This window comes from Phycodurus eques, chromosome 12 (assembly GCF_024500275.1).
Source record: "Phycodurus eques isolate BA_2022a chromosome 12, UOR_Pequ_1.1, whole genome shotgun sequence".
Lineage (NCBI taxonomy): Eukaryota > Metazoa > Chordata > Actinopteri > Syngnathiformes > Syngnathidae > Phycodurus > Phycodurus eques.
Genome location: NC_084536.1, coordinates 9,833,574 through 9,847,652, shown reverse-complemented (window position 1 = coordinate 9,847,652; position 14,079 = coordinate 9,833,574). Strand labels below are relative to the sequence as shown.

The following is a 14,079-nucleotide window of genomic DNA, read 5'->3' as shown; positions in this document are numbered from 1 at the left end:
TTCTATAAAACTGTCTGTCGATGTTACCTGTGAGCATGTCAATGACATTTTTCATTCATTTGGTTGTTGTTTGTTACTATTAAGCTAGTGGACTTTTCCAAGGAAAAACTGAGGTTATATTACATAAACAACTTTTAATTCTTTTGATTTTGTGTTTAGTTTGACCAAAAACTTCAACTGGGAGTGGCATTAACACAATCACTGCCATTGACGGCTTTAGAAGTCAAATATCCATGTTAACTGGGAAGGCTGGCAGTAAATGAGTTAAACAGCTTTTTGATGACATGGTCATCCATCCATCCATTTTCCGTACCGCTTTATCCTCACAAGGGTCGCGGACGTACTGGAGCCTATCCTAGCCATCTTCGGGCGAGAGCCGGGGTAGCATCCCTTTATCCAGGTCGTAGTAGAGGTATTTCATTGATAGTTGATATTTGCGCGGGGCGTGGTTTCAGCGCATTATAGAGCATAGAGAAGGGATGGATTTATTTTGCAATTTTGAAGCCTCATTTTACATACTTGAAAAATGTTTTTAATCATTCCTATTTAGGAGGGACTCTGTAAGTATCCATTTTAACATTTAGGAACATGATCATTTTCGAAAGTCAAACTTTACTCTTTGATTGTTTGAAATTACATCAGTGGGTCAGAGTCAAGAGATGCGAAAATCAACTATAACAAAGACAACATTTAACTAACATGGTAGGATGGAAGTACATTAATCTGCTACTCTACCACAAAAAGAGTTTTCATTAATATCACTTCAACGTACATTTGTAAAGCCAGAAGGCAAGACACATGTCGTAGTTAGTAGTATAAAACAGTTGTAAAATCACCTTAGGGATAAGGAATGGAATGAAAGGAGGTGAACTCTGAGTGTTTGATTTTCATAAAGGTCTTGGAGGAGATTTAACAGATAGAATTTTGAGTGGGCAATGAATTAATTTTCATTTTGGCACAAATTAAAAAGATGTATTCAATGGATGTATTGAGATGTACAGTATTTAACATGTATTTAAATGGGAAATTTTCAGTAGCCTTTGCTATTCAATGATCACAGAGAACCTGCTTCGTTTCTGTTCGAGTACTTGGTGATATTGTGTGATGTGTTATGTGAGTTCTGAATAGATGAAAGCAAAAGTTTAATTTACTCTAAATGCAATTTTAGAGGAAACCTATTTTAAAAGGAATGTGGGAACGTTCATCTTCACTTCCAAGTGATGCTGAAACATTTGTTCAAGATTACATGAGACAGCAGTGTATACTGTGCCTTCTGGCTAATTCTGGCTTTTTTAACCATGTGTATTTCATGTGTTTTATGAAATTGCATTGTCCCCTTTCAAATAAACTGATGAAACTAAACTAAACTAAATATTTTTTTCTGGAAAGGTGGAACATATCCAAAGTGCATTTGAGAATGACATTGCTTTTTTCAATCACAAACACACCAGTACTGGTCAAGATCAGAGAGGAGAATGAGCACTCCAGTGATCTTCATGAAAATATGCATCTGTGCAAACCAATTATTACATCGCAATGCTACTTTGGGTGAGAAGCGAGACCCACCCAAGACCGGTCGCCAGTCAGTCACAGGGCACATACAGACAAACAACCATTCACACTCAAAAACTACCAACAACCGCAAACTTCACAGGGTATTGAAGTTGTTCTGTCCACTTTCACAAAATGTTCCATTTCCCACACAGACAGGCCTCATGCTATGCCAAACGCTTCTGTCTTCAGGAAATGTGTCCACCTTTTCGTAAATAACTACATTACAGCTGCCAGGAAGCTTAAACTCTAGTTGTAATTATACCTCTCTCAAAGGGTGTTCCTCCATATATGACCAATTTGCAAACTGTAAAAGCTTCTTTCAGAAAGTGCAATTCTATACAATTATGTTAACATGAAAAAATAATGACATGCCTGTTTCGAAAGAAGGCTGTTGCTGTGTTGTGTAATAAATAAAGAATACCTTCTTCCTGCACAGCCTTTCATCTCTTCTTCATGTGTACAGAGCGATGAATGATGCACACAGACAAAATAAATACTGCAGTATCAGCTTCAATACAAAACTTCCCAAATGAAAAAACATTTCAGCTATTTCGCGGGTGTAGCGACCTGGATGAAAAATAATTGCTGTTTATTTTTCTTAGCCACGTGTATCTTGGCAGAATTCATGAATGCATCATGTGTATATGTTAGTCATGGCGAATTAGGGACTGACAAGGCCATTCTCCACGACTTAGGGCAGCAAAAAACAAAAGTCAGACACCTGTGATAGACTGATTATCGGCTGGGCCAATTATCGGGGCTGGTTATTGGCACTTTGGAGCATAACAGCATCGGCTTTTTTTTAATCCGACAGCCGATAATTTAATGCTGGGTTACTTTGGCTGTGATGCAGCCGTTGTGAGCCTCTATGTCTGTGACTTCTCTGTCCAGCATTGTCCCGCCCACAGCACCACCTAATTGGTTACCTTTGCATTGCCACTGCAAGGGTAACAGCCAAGCCGTGCAAAATGCTCTCAGTCTCACACACACGGGACAGAGAAGAGAAAGTTTTGCCAAATTGAGACGCTTCAGGGAGAAAATATGTTTCAAAGGTAAGTTAAGGCAGGAGACTCTACGTAAATTGTAATAAATCCTTGTCCTCTACAATGCACAACTACGTGTAACATTACTATGAGCCCATATATACGTACACAGTAAATATATACAAATATATCTCACTCCCAGACACTGCAGACGTGCTTGTTAGTATTAATCGTGTGAATTTGCTTACAGTAAATGTTCAATCATGTAAAGCACATTGGGTTACCTTGTGTATGAAATGCACTGTATAAATAAAGATGCCAGTGCCTTGCCTTGAGCTAAGCCCCGCTAGTAGACAATGTGAAGAGGCTAACACCCAGTTAGTTGCTCATATATAATTTCAAATGTTGACCCTAATATTTTCATTTTTAACGCAAAACGAATATCTGCTCCAATTATCGATTGTCGGCTTCCTTGACTACAAGTAATGGGTATCGGCCCTGAAAAAATCATATCGTTCTATCACTATCAGACACACATTAAGACAAATGATCTAAACAAGAATATCACTCCACATTTCAAATAAGTAGGTATTTTCTTGCGATTCCTTAGAGATCAACACACAGTGCTCTTGAGCCTAAGCCTGGTTTAAAGAGCGGAATTACCGGACATTGACAGCATTTTCAACTTTTACAACCTATTCAGGACAATTAACACCATCCAGATGACTAAATGGTTTTAACCTTAAATTAAAAGTGAGCAACATTCTAGATTGTACAGGATGCCAAAATCTTACAGCAAGCAGGTGGAACTGATGCTGATGCCTTCAAGGTTCAGGAGTTTCCCACTCGGAATAGGACTGGCCTTTTTCTTTTTCCTGTTCGGTTGATTGATGACCTAACGTGTTTTCTTTTGACTGATTTGTTTCATGTGGAAAAAGACTGCAAAAACATGTAGGCCACATCTGATACGTGGACAATCTTATTGTTGCTGACCTCAAGGATCCAAAGACATCACAGGTGGATTTTCCATGAAATTAACTTGGCAAATAAAGCTATTCGTCCATCCAATTTCTTACATAACCTATCCTGTTCAGGGTCACAATGAAAGCTGGGGACAATCGGAGCTGACTGTGAAAGGTGGAGTACGCACCGTCTTTTGCCTTTTGGTACACAGCGATACAGAACAATTCACACTCACATCCATACCTATGGGCAGGCTTGCATTGCAAGGCAATGCATGTAAGTGGTGTTACATAATTGGAGACCCAAAAAAGGTATTCCGATACAGTTACAGGGGGAAAAAAAGATTACAGATTACAGCTACAGTACAATTTGTAAAAAAATGGGATTGTTTAGCAGGATTACAATTTTAATGTGGGGAGAAGCCAGTTGCTGACTTGTAGCAACCTTGTCCAGCATTAGCAGCATAACGGGTAGTTAAGTCTTGCTCAATGGGCCACTGCCGTGATATTGCGAGCAAAGTGGGTGAGCATTTGTACCATGTGAGCTCATGTTAGCTTGAAAGTTTTGTTGACAAGAAAATCCCAATAGGATATAGTTGCTTGTCGGCGGAAGTGATGTTGACTTTCCTTGTTGGGCTTCCCAAAACCAGCCAGTAACATTTTTAAGTAACATTTACAAAGAAAAGTGTGGGCTGTCAAAATTGTCCCGACTGCTCTATGTGGGGCTAGCAGCGAGCTAGTTGGCTAGCCCGCCCATCACACTGCTGGTTGCTCATTCTCAAAGTGTTTCACACAGAGCTTTACTATTTAAACACCGACATTTGTCAGTGAGAATTAAAAAAATAATGCTTTTAAAGTTATTTTGCGGATGACGTCATGTATCATCATCATATCATAACCACGAGGGGGAGGTGAAAGGAGGTGTGTGTGTGTGTGTGTGTGGGCAGCAGGGTAGTATGTTAGTTGAAGCAACTGCTCACTGCCTTCATAAGCTTAGTTTGTCCTTTTTCCTCCATTTCCACGTGTTATAACACACACTGGGTCATGTGAATAGGTTTTAAATACACTAAGCAGCATGGTGATTAGTGGTTAGCACATCTGACTCACAGTTCTGAGGTTGTGGTTTTAAAGTCACAGGTGCTGTCGCGCCTCCGGCATTCCAAGAACATGAAGATTAAATGTTTAGACTGATGTATATATATATTTTTAATCTGTACATTTGGTATAGGAGTAATGCAAATGTAATTAAAAGTAATCTAGTTACATTAACATTATGGCGCTTGAATTATACTACTGACTACAATTAACTAGTAACTGTATCAGAATACATTTTTAAGATAACCCTCCCAGCCCTGACTGTGGGCCATATACAGTATAGCTCCATATACATATTTAAAAAAGGTTTTAAAAACAAAACAAAATAAAGGCCTCTTGGAAAAGTAATTTTGGCACTCTGTATGTTTCACATATATTGAAGACTGACAATAAATGCTACCGGTGTAAAGTTAGTTCAGTTAGCCTCAGTTCTGCAGTGAAATGTGTGTCGTACACATTATACGTGTACAAATGTGACGGTGGACATACCACGCAAGTCTCCAAAAATAAAATCCATCCACTTGTTGTGCAGTAATTTGTTTAATACACTACAAGCTACTGTAATTTTCTTCTAACGGGTATTCAGGTATATGGCTATATTTTCTCTTTCGACACGAGTATTAGTGTGGTGCAACTACTAGGAAAGGGCTGGCAGCTTATCCAGGTAGAAAATTTATGTAATTCTTAGGCTTAGTACCGCATACTTTATCCATTGACTGATTTTAGAATCTCTGTGAAAATGGAGATAATGCACTTTATAAAGTTTGCTACAATTTTTTGGGACCTGCAGCAATAAAATATGCTAATAATGTAGCTCAATTGAACCAGGAAAAATAAAAAAATGAAAATCACACATCTATCCAGCAGGCCTTACACCAACTCTCGATATTTATTCAGACAGATGGCCTAGTGTGAATGGAAAGAGTGGCACTGTTCATGTGCCATCATCAGGAGAAAACCCATGTGTGACAGTCAGATTGCCCCATCTGGCCCAATTATGAGATCCATTCAATTATAGTCATGGAATAACTAGTTTCCCAAAACTCCTTTTGCAGTCAAGGTCTATTATTGATGAGGGGCCTTGAGTGGGATGCAAGGGCAACAAATGAGATGCACCCATGGCTGGCTCAAGGACCTTTCATGAGTGGCTTCACCGGCTATTAATTAGCTTTCCTCATTCTGTTGGTCTAAAGCTGGAGTTGGTGTCTTGGGGGTGGCAGGAGCGACAAGATTGATTTCAACATGGATGAAATTAGGTCAAACAGTCCCAGGGGTTCAAAAAGTCTAGAATTCCCAGAAATATTGTTATACTACGATTTGTATTCCATGTTATATGATTGCAGCGACACTATTTATTATTGACGTTGTGGAAAGTTATCAGGGAAGCTTAAGTGTGTCAGCTTTGATGTGACATTGTGTTCGGATGGTTTAGAATTTAACTCATGCATGCAAAAAAAAAAATTATATATATATATATTGTACCTCAAAGTAGGGCTGAAATGTAAATGGTGGCTAATCCCCGAAAGAACACTTGGCTGAGGGATTTGAGACTGCACTGCCAGTTCCTGATATGGCCTTAAATATTTGTGGGTGTCAAAATCTTCAAGCAAACAATACATTTTTAATTCGAACTGCTCCAGAGGAAGGATATCTTCTGTAATAGTTTCCGATCACACCGAATTGTTTCCTCAAATCAGGGGGTGTACTGACACAAATGAAGATATCGTGACAGTGCGGGAGAACAAAGCGAGATGCATGAAATATTGATTGCCAGCGTCTTCTTGTTTGTAGTGCGAAGCAGAGCTTAGCATGAGACCTATGCCACAGTTACCAGGATAACAAGACACACTGTGTAAAATAGAAAAGTGAGCATTACTGGAGGCAGATGCATAGAATAAAACACTCAAACAAAACATCTCTTGAAGAATGTACCAGCAGAGAAACTGCTTACTGTAAATACTCCATGGGAAGAAAAACAATTTTGATATTCTACAGTCCACTTCTGCAGTCTATAAGGCTACTTGATACATTTACAAGCTGAGAAACATTAACAATAGATGGAACATCAGAGTACAGGAAATTATACAAGGAAAGAGGTTAGATAAGAAGAGGTGGGACACTGAGAGGACCGAGGAGAGGAGAAAGAAATACATTGAGATGTGACGTAGGGCAAAGGTAGAGGTGGCAAAGGCCAAACAAGAGGCATATGATGACACGTATGCCAGGCTGGACACTAAAGAAGGAGAAAATGATCTATACAGGTTGACCAGACAGAGGGATAAAGATGGGAAGGATGTGCAGCAGGTTAGGGTGATTACAGATAGAGATCAGAATCATCTTTACTTGCCAAGTATGTCAAAACCAAACAAGGAATTTGTCTCTGGTAGTTGGAGCCGCTCTAGTACGACAAAAGATAGTCAATTGACAGAGAATACTTTTGAGACATAAAGAAAAACACAGTCACTGAGCAATAAAAGGTTACCAGTAATGTGGTAATGCCGGTATAATTATTATTATTATTTTTTTTTCTTTGATAATTGTGCAAAAAGACACAGAGCCCTCTCACAATTGGAGCTTCTTGAAATGACTAAAAGAACAATAGTTGGTGCAATGACCATTGTGCAAAGGGTGCAGAGACTTAAAGAAATTGAGGCAGTTCAAAGTGACCTGTAGTCGGATAATCAGGGACGATGTCGATTGTGCAAATGGTGCAGATGCTACTCAGGCACATGAGTGGCCAGTATTGGTCAACAACAGAGTGGCGTGACTACTCCAGGAAATTTGTTGACTGATGCCACTAGTGTGCTGGATAGAATACTTTGAGGAGTTGAAGAATGACGAAAATGAGAGAGAAGGGAGAGTAGAAGAGGCAAGTGTGGTGGACCAGGAAGTGACAATGATTAGTTAGGGGGAAGTTAGAAAGGCACTAAAGAGGATGAAAAATGGAAAGGCAGTGGGTCCTGATGACATACCCGTGGAGGTATGGAAGCATCTAGGAGAGGTGGCTGTGGAGTTTTTGACGAGCTTGTTCAACAGAATTCTAGTGGATGAGAAGATGTCTGAGGAATGGAGGAAAAGTGTGCTGTGCCCATTTTTAAGAACAAGAGTAATCTGCAGAGCTGTGGGAACTATAGAGGAATAAAGTTGGTGAGCCACACAATGAAGTTATGGGAAACAGTAGTGGAGGCTAGACTCAGAACAGAAATTAGTATTTGTAAGTACAGGGAAGGTGAGAAGGAGCTACATTGTGTCCTTGTAGATAGCCTACGACAGAGAACCCAGAGTGAAACTGTGGTATTGCATGCGGAAGTCTGGAGTGGGAGAGAAGTATGTTAGAATAATACAGGACATGTACGAGGACAGCAGAACAGTGCTGATGTGTGCTGTAGGTGTGGCAGAGGAGTTTAAGATGGAGGTGGGACTGCATCAGGGTTCAGCCCTGAGCCCATTCCCGTTTGCAGTGGTGATGGATAGGCTGACAGGTGAGGTTAGACTGGAATCCCCGTGGAACATGATGTTCGTAGATGACATTGTGATCTGCAGTGAAAGCAGGGAGCAGGTGGAGGAACAGTTAGAAAGATAGAGGCATGCACTGGAAAGGAGAGGAATTAAGATTAGTCAAAGTAAAACAGAATATATGTGTATGAATGAGAGGGGTGGAGGGGAAGAGTGAGGCTACAGAGGGAAGAGATAGCAAGGGTGGTTAAACTTTAAATACTTTGGGTCAACAGTCCAGAGCAATGGTGAGTGTTGTAAGGAAGTGAAGAAACCGATACAAGCAGGTTGGAATGGGTGGAGGCAGGTGTCAGGTATGTTATGTGACAGAAGAGTCTCCGCTAGGATGAAGGGCAAAGTTTATAAAACAGTGGTGAGGCCAGCCGTGATGTATGGATTAGAAACAGTGGCACTGAAGCAACAGGAAGCAGAGCTGGAGGTGGCGGAAATGAAGATGTTGAGGTTCTTTCTATGAGTAACCAGGTTGAATAGGATTAAAAATGAGCTCATCAGAGGGACAGCCAAGGTTAGATGTTTTGGAGACAAAGTTAGAGAGAGCAGACTTCGATGGTTTGGACACGTCCAGAGGAGAAATAGTCACTATATTGGTCGTAGGATGATGACAACGGAGCTGCTAGGCAAGAGAGCTAGAGGAAGACCAAAGAGAAGGTTGATGGCTGGAGTGAGGGAAGACATGAGGCCAGTTGGTGTTCGAGAGGAGGATGTAGGAGATAGGCTTACATGGAAATGGATGGCACGCTGTGGCGACCCCTAACGGTACAAGCCGAAAGGAAAAGACAAAAAAGAAGAAAGATGTCTCAAGATAATTGCTAAAAAAAAACATGCATGTACTGAGAACTATGAAGTGCTATGGCATGAAACTGTTTTTCACCATTTCAGTTTTCTTTATTTTGGGGGGCATAGCTAAAACAGCACAGAGTGGCGCTGTTTGGAGTACGCCATGAGTTGCCCATCGCCCCACCATATGAGAACTTGAGTGCCTTCGTTTGCATCAGCGGTTATCTGGTGCATAGAGTGCCTTATTGTCGGCCATGAGTGCTTTTTCTCCATGATCTCCAGATCATGGAGAAAAAGGAGAAGTGTGAGAAGGGGGCAATTTTTTTTTTACGAAATATGACTTGGCTCTAACCACTCGGTGGCCGAGTGGTTAGAGCGTCAGCCTCACAGTTCTGAGGACCCGGGTTCAATCCCCGGCCCCGCCTGTGTGGAGTTTGCATGTTCTCCCGTGCCTGCGTGGGTTTTCTCCGGGCACTCCGGTTTCCTCCCATATCCCAAAAAACATGCATTAATTGGAGACTCTAAATTGCCCGTAGGCATGATTGTGAGTGCGAATGGTTGTTTGTTTCTATGTGCCCTGCGATTGGCTGGCAACCAGTTCAAGGTGTACCCCGCCTCCTGCCCGATGACAGCTGGGATAGGCTCCAGCACGCCCGCGACCCTAGTGAGGAGAAGCGGCTCAGAAAATGGCTGGATGGATGGATGGACTTGGCAGCCATTGTATGGACCAGGGCTTCGGGCTAGCATGGGCGCTTTAGAGTACTTCGTTCAGCGTGAGTGCACGTAAGCCATTGAGAGAAGGCGTAAAAATGCGGTTAAAAAAATGATGAAAAGTCCAACATGAAAACTAGCATGTGGGCATGGGCTTTGCACTGGCGTGGCCTCTTTAGAGCACCTCATTGTCACACCGTGGATATGCCCCATGACCACCCCGGTGGGACATAGTGAATTCCAGCTGTCAACGGCTCTAAGTGAATATATTTTCTTGGCTCAAACTTGTAGTTATTTGTAGGCATAAGAAAGATGCTGGACAAATTAGTGTCAATTTTTCCATATCGTAGAAGTTCTATTTGATTGACAGTGGTGCGTCGTTTCAGCGCATTCAGTGGACACGCTCCCAGCATCTGAGAGCCGAGAGAATGGCTTGATTTTCCACCTTTTTGAAGCCTCCTTTTATGTACAGTACTTGGCCACATTTTTAATCATTAAAATTTGGCAGGGTTGTTAACAACACTTCTCTGCGGTGCGTCAAATTTACATTTAAGACATTTAAGGATTTTTTATTTTACATATTGAACAGGTTTAACATTTACAATTATCTGCCCAGACCATTTTCAAATAACACAAAACACTCTAAACGTGCAACACCACAGAATATTCGTCCAGGATAATCTGTTAGACACATCTCATAATTGGGCCTTTGCCGACTTGGATTGGAAGGGAGGCAAAATGCTCAAATACGGCCCAATCTTCCCCACTTCCCATACCCCACTTTACAAATTAGTTGTATTTCTACGGAATGTTCGTCATTCAGGTCAGAGTGGGTGGAGTGGAGTGCTTTGTACTGGCACGTTTCACACATTCAGTGCGGGTAGTTTTTAATCCTGTGGGGGTGGAATGCGCAAAAACTTCAGTGATTGTAGACTTGTTGCCAAAAGGGAGAACACATTTCAATTAATTTGCATTAAACAGCAATAATAATACAACTTCAGTCAGTATGTTAATATTCCAGCCACTGCATATGAATTCATTCATTTCTTTTCGTAGTGAAGCTTGTTGTTTCTGTAATGCTATTGCACAAATGTGAGCTAACGTGACACAGTCTGCTCTCACGTGGTTTGACAATCTCATTTCCATGCATCATTAAATCTCGGTCATGACACGCCGAGGCTGTTATCACTTAAGTCGCGGGCACTATAGTTTGCTATGTTCTGACAATTGGTAAATGTTAATTTGGACTATTTTCCCCACACAGATCGCCGGCAGGGCTTAGTAGACAAGAGATCAGGCCTCCTTAAGAAAGGAATAGTAAGTTACTTTAAAAGGGTAAGAATGTTGTACCATTTTGAGCTGGTGAATGAGCTAAACTAGGCAATGGATTGTAAACATTTGAGAGCTTAAATCAAAAAGAGATACGAGTGCTGTATGGTGGCAGTCAACTCAACTCAACGCACTTCACAACAAGCAGCAGTATGGCAAATTAGGAGCAATTCTTAAAAAAAAACAAAAAACTGTCCAGTCTGTTTAATGACACTTCCGGTTTACTTTTACTGTAAAACAAAGATAATTGTTGGATTTAAAACAACCCTATACATTTGCCTTAAAGTTAGTTTAATGCTAACATAAGCCATAGACGGGCTATCAGGTGGTTTTATAATGCTTCACAACGGATGCGGAAAAACGGTGCAGCAACAAATGTTGACAGACAATATAATACGCACAAGCATTCTTTATCTTCTGCAAAAAATGACTTGTATTACTGCAAATTACTGTGTTACAATATTTGAAGGACCAGAAAGAGCTGCAATTAATTAATCATGATGCACAAACTGTTTAATTCATACATTTGATTTATTTGTGTTTTACTGTATGCTTTAAAATATATTTTTAAAGTATAATATTACAGAGTGCTGTTGTACTTAAAAACACATTACAAAATTTTTTTGCAGTTCTTCGGGGGGAGATACGGCACAGATTAACGGCATTTTCCTTTCATTTCATCAAGGAAAGATGATGACATGCAAGTGTTTTTAGTTTACCAGTGTGGTCATGGGACAAATTAAACTCTACTGTATATTGTAATTGATATATAAATGGCTATATAAACTACACAGGCATTAATCTTTAACAGGAAAATTAAGAATGATTACACTGAATTCCAAGCAACTTTGATTTCAGTTGCCAGACAAATATATTTTATAGGGCGTATTCGTTACACAGTATAGTCATATAGTAAGACTTGAATGCAGTCAAAGCACCAATATTACACAACCTCTGTCCACTAAATGCTGCAACATGTGGATTGGATGTACTAAATGTCAGATCATTGACCTAAATATATTACTAATGAAGAGATAAGTCTCTTGGTTCTAAATTAGTTTAAGGTTAAAATACCAGAGTATCAATTAGTGTATTCTGAAAATGTCACTGGGGGATAAAGGCATGACAAAGTGAAAGCATTACAAATGAGTTTTGATTTATCATGCCTTCATTCATCTTTTTTCAATTAAACTTTCACACAAAACCAATTTACGAAAGTCAGAGTGCGAGAGTTGAGTACATTTATCAAAAAAAAAATGGAAATTATACAGAATACCTTTAAAGTGCCAAATAACATGATCCATAAATACAACTTCTGATGATTATGAGAATGAATACTGAATGACGGCTCAAGGAGAGGATGTACGGTCCACATAAACGATTTTATTAAATTATAATTTTGTGTTTTCAGCTACATTACAATCCCTCTAGTACATATTTTCTTCCAATTTGGATCTAAACGTACCTCAACTATTCTCGTGGAAGCAACACAAAAGCAATAAGGTATAATACAATACAACCACAATACAAATCTTCCATCCATCCATCCATCCATCCATGTAATTTAAACCATGCATTATTATTTTGTTGAGAAAAAAATTGTCATAAGAATTTTTATATTGGATAGAGTGGTTACTCCAGATGTGAAGTGGGGTACACTACACATATACACATTTTTAACATCTTAACTAATTTTTAAGATGTGAGAGGTTACAAATATGACAAGGAAAAAAAATCAGGTGGAGGAAAGAATGCATAGTCCACCCCACACCACAGGGTAATCGCTTTGGATCATCTTTAAAAAACATCCAACAATCAGGCCTTTGCTGACTTTGACCAGAAGAGAGGGAAAATGCACAAATTCAGTCACCCATCGATCCATTTTCTACACCGCTTATCCTCATGAGGGTCACGGGTATGCTGGAGCCTTACCCAGCTAATTGCGGGCAGGAGACGGAGTATACCGTGAACGGGTTGCCAGCAAATTGAAGGGCACATATAAACAAACAACCTTTTGCTCTCACATTCACACCTACGGGCAATTTCAAGTCTTCAAGCAACCTACTGTGTATGTTTTTGGGATGTGGGAGGAAACCGGAGTACTCAGAGAAAACCCACACAGGCATGGGGAGAAAATGCAAACTCCACACAGGTGAGGCCAGATTTGAACCCGGGTTCTCAGAACTGTGAGGCAGCTGTGATAAGCAGTCGACCACCGTGCCGCCACAAATTGAGTCAGATTATCAGTGTTATGTGTACTACATTTACAGTCTTCGCATTCCTAGACATAACCTGATATTGTTCAAGTTGAATAAATGGACATAAAACAGTTAATGTAGTCCACTAATTCTACCCTAGCATTATCATTATCAAACTAGAAGACATCAAATGACAGAAAGCAATAAAGGACTAGTAGGTTTAATAAAGAGCAGTTTGGAAGAGCAGAAAAAAAATATGTGCAACAGAATTTAATTAAAGGTCTTTGATTTGTTTTATTTGAAAAGCAATATTTAACAACATATCTTATAGCAAGGTGTCACGAATGAAGTTATATGCAAAATATATCGTTATTTATAGCTCAGCTGTGTAATTTCCTGTACTGTTCTCCAAGCTGGAATATTAACATTGTCAAGCAGTGACTTAAGTTGGTATATTGGCAATTTCTGGTGTAATTAAGAGTCATATTTATAATAAATGATAAAGTAGAGCTGTCTCACAGTTTCCATTATTATTTCATCAGAAACAGAAAGATTGTTTTTTCAATGGGATCATTTATATGGACAAATTTAAATGTTCATATTTTTTAAATTGAATTGTTGCATCATTAACACAAAAAAAAACTATCCTTCCATCCATTTTTGACACCGCTTATCCTAGTTTGGGTCACGGGGCGCTGGAGCGTATCCCAGCTGATTTCGGGGGAAAGGCGGCCGACACCCTGAAATGGTCGCCAGTCAGTCCCAGGGCACATATAGACACGGACAACCATTCACACTCACATTCGCACCGTCACTGAGTGGGAACTGAACCCACGCTGCCCGCACCAAAGTCAGTCAAGTGTTACACTACACCAGGGGTGCCCAAACGTTTTGGCTCAGGGGCCACATTGCCGTAAAAAAATTGTCATGCGGGCCAGCATTAATTTTACATGC

The 14,079-nt window shown here is 40.1% G+C and overlaps 1 protein-coding gene across 8 annotated transcripts in view; it reads right to left on the bottom strand.

Moving 5' to 3' along the window:
• The window catches only part of lrp1bb (low density lipoprotein receptor-related protein 1Bb), a 341,490-nt gene that overhangs the window by 208,508 nt on the left and 118,903 nt on the right, over positions 1-14,079 (bottom strand). The gene's annotated exons all lie outside the window — the stretch shown is intronic.